Source organism: Macrotis lagotis, chromosome 1 (assembly GCF_037893015.1).
Source record: "Macrotis lagotis isolate mMagLag1 chromosome 1, bilby.v1.9.chrom.fasta, whole genome shotgun sequence".
Lineage (NCBI taxonomy): Eukaryota > Metazoa > Chordata > Mammalia > Peramelemorphia > Peramelidae > Macrotis > Macrotis lagotis.
This window is the reverse complement of record NC_133658.1, coordinates 317,770,589-317,779,987: the sequence shown is the minus strand read 5'-3', so window position 1 is coordinate 317,779,987 and position 9,399 is coordinate 317,770,589. Positions and strand designations below refer to the sequence as shown.

The 9,399-nt window shown below is 36.6% G+C and overlaps 1 long non-coding RNA gene across 1 annotated transcript in view; it reads left to right on the top strand.

Moving 5' to 3' along the window:
* The first annotated feature begins 2,084 nt into the window (after positions 1 to 2,084).
* Positions 2,085 to 9,399, top strand: part of LOC141517205 (uncharacterized) — a 324,047-nt gene continuing 316,732 nt past the window's right edge. Inside the window, exon 1 of the long non-coding RNA XR_012476807.1 lies at positions 2,085 to 2,256. This is a non-coding gene — a long non-coding RNA (uncharacterized LOC141517205). The remainder of the gene's footprint in view (positions 2,257 to 9,399) is intronic.

Sequence of the window (9,399 nt, the reverse complement as noted above, 5' to 3'; positions counted from 1 at the left end):
TTTCTTCCTCAGTTGAAGAAATAGAGGTAAAGTGATTTGTCCAGGATCACAAAGTTAAGAAATGTCTGAAGTAAGATTGGAACTCAGGACTTACTCCAAGTCCAACAATCTATATTCAATGTATTATTACATGACATTCATTTTGGTGCTTTAGGTGATGAGAATGTAGTGATTGAAGAACAGAAAGAACACTTGAAATTACCACAAGGAAAAACTGATCCAAATTATTAGTCAATTAATAGTACTAGCTAACATTTAAATGGCACCTATTATTTGCCAGACAGTGTTCTTAGCACTTTACAAATATTTGCTCATTTGATTCTAACAACATCCCTGGGAAGAAGATGTATTACCCCATTTTACAACGAGGAAACTGAAACAACAGAGATTAAAAGATTTGCTGAGGGTCACTCAGCTAGATGATATCTGAAGCTGGATTTGAACTCAGATCTTCCTGGTTTGACACTCTATCCACTGTGCCACCTAGTTGACTTTAAAGTCAAAGTAAATAAGAATGCCTTATTCTGATTACCAATAACTTACATTGACTACCAAACAAATTTGACTCAGTTTACCACTTATAGTCATTAGAGATTTTCTGTTTTTATAATATTAACAAACAATGCAAATGGACTAATAATGACTAGCAGAGTGGGACAGTAGATAAAGAACTGGCTTAGGAGTAAGGAAGAACTAGATTTAAATCTCACTTTTCCAGATCATGCCTGCCTATCCCATCCCCAACTGCTGAAATACATCCACATTGGGCATATTGCATGATCTGGAGAAGCCATTTGGAGTAAAGAAATTTTTCTGAAGTTTCTTCAGCAAGAATATAGAAAATGATTTTTTCCAGCAAAGAAGACTATTCTAGAAGGGGATGAAGCCAGCATGGAATTGCTTTAGAAAAATCTAATCTGATTCTTGGATTATCAAATTTTCTCTTGACTTCCTCCCTCCCTCCTTCGCTCCCTCCTCCTCCCTCCCTCCTTCCCTTCCTCCTTATAGACTTTGAGTTGTTAGGTCCTTTCTAGGTGATCCACCCAATCTGTGCTTTCTGGATCTCCCTAGCAAGTGGTCAGTTTCTACCTGAACTCCAGCAATAGGAAAGGGATTTTCTTCTAGGCAGACCACTGTACATACCTTGTTGTTCCATCATTTTTCAGTCACGTCTTACTTCATGTCTCCATTTGGGGTTTTCTTGGCATTTGCCATTTCCTTCTCCAGCTCATTTTGCAGTTGAGAAAACTGAGACCAATAGGGTTAAGTGACTTGCCTAGGGTCACATTGCTAGTGTCTGAGGTCAGATGAATTCTTCCTGATTCTCTGGCCTGGTACTCTACCCACCTGTGCCACCTAGCTTCCAATTGTATATCTAGGTAGCTCTAATTGTCAGGAAGTTTTTCTTATATTAAATCTAAATCTGCTGTTCTGTAATACCTCCTGGAGCCAAACAAAACATATTGAATCTCTTTTCCACTTGACAGTGCCATGTAACTCATTGAAAAGAACTTAGGTCTGAGTTCAGTGGATCAAGTTGTCACATTAGTATGGTTGTGACATCATCTCACCTCCCTGGACCCAATGGTATTGCTAATGAAATGGGCATGATTGTTACTGTTATGCATGTTGGAAGGATCATATGCTTTAGAAAAAATGAGTTTATAAATGCAAAATATGCAAAAATAGGAATTAAGTGCGCAATAATAGTTGATTTTGTATATCCCCCTAAAGTTTAAAAATATTTTGTTTATCTTCACAATTATCCTGGGAGGAAGATATCATAGATAATTTTATCTCCATTTCATAGATCAAGAAACTCAGGTACAAAGAAATTAGGTGCTTTCCCATGGTAACATAAATAATATCAAATGGAATTCCAGCCCACATCTATCCTCTTTCCAAAACTCTAACTCCTACCAGAGCAAGGAGCTGAACTAGATAGATAGATGGTCTATAAGTTTTCTTCTCAATACCAGTATTCTGTAAGTAAGGAAGTCGTTTAGGTCCTCCCTGAGTTGGTGAATTTAGTTACATACTCTCTACCATTTGTGACTCTTTCAGATTTGCCCTATCTCTTTTGTCCTGAAGGAAAACTCTTATTCTGCTTTGGTGTTAGGAATGCATGACCTCTGTCCTGGCTAACTGTATTGAGGATCACAGGAATTAGAGTTGGAGGGGAAATAGGAGATCATCATCCAAGTGCTTCATTTGACTGATGAGAAAAGACAAAATGTCTTACCCAAGGTCACACAGGTAAGTAAGAGGCAGAACCCAACCAAAGAACCCTAGAGACCATTAAGTCCAACCCCCTCATTTTATGAGGAAACTGAAGCAGACAGAATATTTGAAGCATGATTTGAACGGAGGTCTTCATAATTCCAACCCTAGTACTCAATCCATTGTGCTACCTCATCATTTAGACCTTTTGACTCCTGAAACCAGTTTTCTTTTGTTTGCATTCTGCTCCTTAGGAAATAGAAGGGAAAAATCTCTAAGAAATTAATTCTAAGAGTAGCCTTTTGGGCATCCTCTGGGTGTGGAATGGGGAAAAGGGATAGGTGAATGTAGCCCCTTCCAGTGCCCTTGAATGACACCAGATCAATACTGTATGTTCTTATTGATTAACCTTGTCCCTAAGAGGGACAAGCTTTCAAAACATGGTGGAAATCCTTGATCATCTAAAATCACCCTGATTGAAACTCTTTTGAGAAACAAAGTTCTTGATTGTCATTCATTTTTGTCTTAAGAACTCCTCCCCACTTATTCTTCATGGTCCAGCTAAATACTAACTCTCCCACGAAGCCTTCCTCATTTCCTTCTTATTCTCCTCTCCTCACTTGTCAGGAACTATTTCCTATGAATCCTTGTAGTGGTTTGCTTGTCCATTTTTTGTATACATCTCCATCTTGGGTTAAACTTATGGGTATTCATGTCTTGTTTTTCTTTGAATAGATTTCTTGAGATTCAGAACTAATTTTTTAAAATTGTTATGGTTGCCATGTTTTTTTTTACATTATAACCATTTAATCTCTTCCCCTCCTCCACAAAGATTGAGTCCTTCCTTGTGACAGAGAAAAACAATTAAGCAGAAATTTATGATGATGTGTACAAGAGTAGTCTTCTACCTCTTTAAATATGAAGAGAAACATATATTTCATTATCAGAAGAATTATGTTTTACTTGTCTTACTATCCTCAATTGTAGGGACCAAGACCAACATTGTGCTTGTATACACATTCACATAAAGTTATCAATGAATATTTGTTGAATGGAATTGAAAAATAAGAGAACTTCATGTATTTGACAGAGACCTTTTTTCCTTTCTTTTTTAAATATCTCTAACTTCATAAAAGATTAGCACAGTTGGTCTCATGTTTGTGAGGGAAGTTCTCTGTATAGTTGCAAAAACTTAGTATCTGAATAGTGTGACCCATGAAGGTGGGGATGGGAGAGGAGTAGGCTTCAAGAATGATCATTAGGAGGCAGGAAGCTCAGAGATTGTCTACAAATCCATAGGAAATAGTATGTTTATTTCCACTTTCAGAGTTAATTTATTCTCCCTTTGAAGTTACTCTTGGAATGGTCAATATTGGAAGGAAAGACCAGTATATTAATACATTGTTGGTGGAGCTATGAATTATTCCAACCATTTTGAAAGTGAGTTTAAATTTTTCTCAGAAAATGACTAAAATACCCATCCCTTTTTTACCAGAGATCCCCATGCTTTATCTCTCTCTCTCTCTCTCTCTCTCTCTCTCTCTCTCTCTCTCTCCATCGCCATCTCCATCTCCATCTCCATCTCCATCTCCATCTCCATCTCCATCTCCATCTCCATCTCCATCTCCATCTCCATCTCCATCTCCATCTCCATCTCCATATTTATATCTAATCATCTATCTCTGTCTCTATATTTATATCTATATCATCTATCTGTCTCTCTCTCTCTATCTCTCTCTATATCTTTATCTCTCTCCCTCTCTCTCTCCCTCTCCATCTATATCTGTATCTGATATCCACAGTGACCTCAAAAATGTAAACGTAAATAAGAGAAGCAACAACAAAATGTAATTGAATACTTTGTAATTATATTATAATTATCAAGTTTGACTCCAAAGAAGAGAGAAGTACCTTTCTTTTCTTTGCAGAGGTGGAAGATTGTGGGTATTGAATATTGCATATACCATCAGATTCAGTTGATATTTTGGTTAGTTTTGTGAATTTCTTTTCTCCTTCTTTTTTCCTAATTATCAAGCATTTGTTTTCTCTTCCTCCCACAATCTCCCAATTGAACAATATTAAAGAAAAGAACATTAAACCCCTCATAACAAATATGCATAATCATAGTAAAATAAATTCCCACAATGACCATGTCAAAAATGTATATTTCATTCTGTATTTTAAGTCCATCACCTCTCTAGAAGGAAGAGGTAACTTTTTTTTTTGCAAGGCAAATGGGGTTAAGTGGCTTGCTTAAGGCCACACAGCTAGGTCATTATTAAGTTGTCTGAGACCGGATTTGAACCCAGGTACTCCTGACTCTAGAGCCGGTGCTTTATCCACTGCACCACCTAGCTGCCCCAAGGGTAACTTTTTAAAAAATTATTTGTTATAAGGTATGGGAAAGTTAGATGGATTTAGAAATGAAGGTGATGTAAAAATTAAAAAAAATCAATGTAATTTAAAAAGCTATCCTTGAAGCTAATCTTAGTCAACTTTCTCTTGGACTCATATATTTCATCTCTAAGTCTATGATCCTTTAATTGTATGCGAATGTGTGTATGAATATATATATATATATATATATATATATATATATATATATATATATATATATGTACATATATATCATGATTTGCCCTAAATACCAAAACCCTTTAGAAATGACTGTGGTTTGGGACTCTGCATATTGGCTCTTGCATGGTGGCTTCAAGGAAATTTTAAAATCATCTAATCACAGGACCACTGAATGTCAACATTTTAAAGATCATTTAGTTTTAGAGATCTTAGAGATTTGATAATTCTTCCTTTGTGCAAAGGTAGAACCAAGTTCTAGAAGCTTGGCCAAGGTTATATTTCCACTTAGTGCCTGGGCTGGAGTTCTTTATACACAGTCCACTACTCTTATGACATCACAAGGGAACATATCTGCTATTACTCTGACACTAGACCATTCCTTGGAGTTGGGGATAGACAACTTCCTTAGTCTTCTTCAATTTTCTTCTTCCCAGATGACCTTCTACCTCAGCCTAGATGGAGGCCAAATGGAGACTCCTAGAGGATCACATTTTTTTCCTTTTTTAACCTTTTCTATTTAAAACTTTATTGAACTGTTTTCCAAGATACTAAGCTTCCCTTCTCCCTGTTTTTTCCTTTGTCTTAGTGATGATTGACTCTCTGTAAAGAGGTTTGTGATCTTTGTATTAGGGTTGTTATATAAAAATGAATTGTATTGTTTGTATGGCTGTCACTGCTGACTCCTCCTTGTGGAAATTGACTGTAACAAGTGGTTGGGGTTTTCACTGGAGGGTAATTTATATTTATTTAAGCTGCCACCAACTCCTTATTTAGTTTGCATAAACTACCCAGGACAGAGAAGGAATCTCTCTGGACCCTCTTTATCTTATAAAAGTGTAGAGTGTTATGGAGGGTGGATGGCTCTTCTGGTGGACTCCTCTCTCTTATCCCTTTTAACTATGAATAATCAGTCACTGGGATAGAGGGATTAAAAAATAGATTTATTGCTATTTCTACATCTCAGAACTAGGGGATAAGTAAACACAACAACAGATGTATAGAAATATAAGTAGGAACACTATTTTATAATAACATAGAGGGAAACACATTTATGTACTAGAAACTATGAAAAATGGCTCTTATTAAGTGATTTAACATTTATTTCTCTCTATATACAGTTAAGTTTCTAACCAGAGAACAAAGACACTCATGTCTCTTTTGGCTCTCAGGAAAGACCTCCCTAAAGCCCATTGTAGGCTATTTGGATGGTGTGTTTATTTAGCTCATGTCTGTTTTGGTAGAGAACACTGACCCTCATTAGTGCCAATATGTAGGTAACTTGTCTATATAATCCCTTTTTTCATGGATGAATTTCTAGAAAATGTATTTTGATTTTCTTTCACTCACATACATGTAATCCTCTATGTTATCTCTTCTTGGTTTTGGTGAAACCTGTATTAACTCTAAATCAGGAAAATGCATTTTATTTCACTCACATTTCTAGTTCTTGATTTCCATTGTTCTCAAAGCAGAGACCAGAAAAAAATGTTTTCAATCAACATTTCAGGTCTGGGCTTTGGGTAGCACCTAGTCCTTATTCATGGCAACACTTAATAATTTTTTCTTTAAGATGATGGTGAAACTGTCTGGAAAAGACCAGTGTCTTTGATCATCTTTTTCTGAATTACATTGATTGCATGAAATTAATTGGTGATGTCACAGTAAAAAAATGATTCAGTGACAACATGGTACTAGGTGCCATTGTCATAGGGGAATAGTCACAGACTATGAAAATGGTGACAAATGACAAAAGTGATTTGGGATGGATTGATTAGTGAAGTAGATTGAGTGTGAGGTTGAAATTTAAGAAAAGTCTGGGTTTATATTCCATATCCCTAAATACACACAGGCACACATCTCAATGGTGTTATCATGATTAAGTAATATAATTTCTCTGAATCTCAGTTACCTTTTATATAATGCCTATAATTTCTAACTCACAGGATTGTTGTGGGTTACAAATGCAATAATGCCAATAAAATATTTTACAAATTGCAAAGAGCTCAGTGAATGTCAATTATTATGTCATCAATAATATAATTTTTAAGTGTGCCTCTGGTAATTGGTGGGGGGAACTAAGGACAGTTGGGGAATAGCTTGCTTAGAGTTTTAATTTTGACAGTTTATAGTTGAATAGACCACTTTTGGACAAAATTTTATTCACTTTCCAATTTGTATGGTGTCTATATGATGTCATAGCAACTTTTTGGGAAAGAGAGAGAGACAGAGACAAAGATAGACAGAGAGACAGAGAGACAGAGATAGAGATAGAGATAAAGATAGATAGATAGATAGATAGATAGATAGAGAGAGAGAGAGAGAGAGAGAGAGAGAGAGAGAGAGAGAGAGAGAGAGGCAAATCAGTAAGTGAGATATTCTGACTACAAACCAATAACTAGTTTGGCTGATTTTTTTCCCACTGAATCGAACAATTTTTGGCTGAGTCTACTGTTTGTTTTGGCATCAGGCAGACCAGTCTTAGTCTCTAAGCCTTTGACCTATTCCAATCTAGAGTTTGAAAATTTGACTTGGGAATTGTATGATTTTTAATGAAGTTTTGAATTGAAGGTCTGAGTAGACCTCCGGCATCCTCTATGTTGATCGCTTCCCTGGCTCTTGTACTCTTTTGTGCATGGCTTGGATAGCATCCCGGCATCCCCCAGGAGCAGGAGCCGTGTGACGACTCTTGTTCTCTAGTTACACCCTCAGTGGCATTTCATCTTCAGAAAATGATCTGAATATGATCACAGGTGCACAGAATTTCTCCCAGATGATAAAGATGGATTTGGCAATATTTGGAAGTATAAAGGGTGATATGGGATCTCTGGCTGAAATATTAACTAAATCATAGACTGTGTGTGTGTGTATGTGTACACATCATGTGCAAATGTCTGGGTAATCAGATCTTATGTGTGGACAGTTGTATTTTTGCAGATGTTAAATTTCTGTGCATTAGTTATCATCTCTTATCTTTTGTAGTGGCATTGAGCAACCTTCATTGAGATACAATATTAAGGACTATATAATTAGTCACTATAATATATTTTTTTCAAGATGGATAGGTAGTATTTGTCTTTCTTCAGAAGAAACCATTTCTCTATTAGTAATCTGTGAGAAGCTACAGAAAGAAACAATGAGCAGAAAAATCTGGAAATATATTAAGATATATGTGCATATATTGGACATTAGCACTATATACTAAGCATATTGGGAATATGCTTCAAAATATTTCAAACATTGTTGACCTTTGTTATATAATACTGGGCTCAGGGAAACATATTTGCATAGATTTAGTAATATATTGTAAATAACTACATAGGACAGTGTGTATTTTTCCTTAAGATGCAGTATTATAAGCAAGACATTAAATTATGCCTATCAGACAAAGCAGCCGGATCTCTACATTTTTTTTATAGCACATTCTATTGGGAAGACATCTCTGCTTCTAAAAAGCACATGCATTAACTGGCTGATTCATGTGGTGACATGTGGCATATCCAAATGTGTTATGGATCTCTCAGGAATAAAAACAACATAGCAAAATCATCACCTTGGGATGTTCATTGAGTGAATATTTTACAGACATACTCCTTTTATATTTATATAATAATTTAGTGTTATGACAATTTTTTTAGCAGTGTTGGCAGTTTTTCTTTTTTATAATGGTATTATATTTGTGAGCCTATTAAGTGCATATGGGATAAACTACAGAAAAAAGTATTTTTCATAATTCCTCAGGGTGCCAGTAGCAAAAAAAAATATTGGTATAGAAAATGTTAATAAAAGGTCAAGCAGAACTCTCCAGTGTTTATCATGATTGCAGTGGCAGAGGAAGGTGTTTTTGAATTATATATTGAGGAGACCCTTGGATTTATGGAACCCCCAGGAGGGAAACAGCACCCAGCAGTTCTTATGCAAGGAAGCTGATGCCGGTTGGGAGTTCAAGCTTTTCAGAGATAATCAGAACCACTCATTGCTTTGACATTCCCTTATTGGTGAAACCAAACTAAATTTGTAGATTTCCCTGAAGAAGTTGACCTTGAAGCAATTGCTGCTATCAGGGAGTCTTAGAATCTGTAGAGATTGAGAGGATTATTCTTAAAGATGTGTGAGCAGCTGGGAGTCTCTGGGTAAGGCACAGGGGAGAGTGATTGATCTGGAGATATTGGTGCTATGTTCTACATTCAGAGGATTGGTACTGGCCTGGCCATATTGCTTCCTCTCCTCATTCTCTTCCTCCCTGTTCTGTCCTCTCCTCCCCACTCTCCCCACTCTCCCCCAAAGGGTGAACTATCCCACTCTCTCTACTCTCCCCCAAAAGGTAATCTACCCCATTCTCTCTACTCTCTCCAAAAAGGAGATCTACCCCACTCTCTCCACTCTTCCCCAAAAGGGTGAGCTACCCCACTCTTCCTAATCTCCCCAAAAGAGTGAATTACCCATTTTCCCCAACAGGGTTAACTATCCCACTATCCCCCAAAGGATTAACCATCCCAAAGGGTGAGCTACCTACTCTCTTCATTTCTTCTAAAGGGTAAAGTCAAAGATACCAGGAGACAAACCAAGAGACACAAAAAAGGTTTGGGGAAGATAGGGATGAAA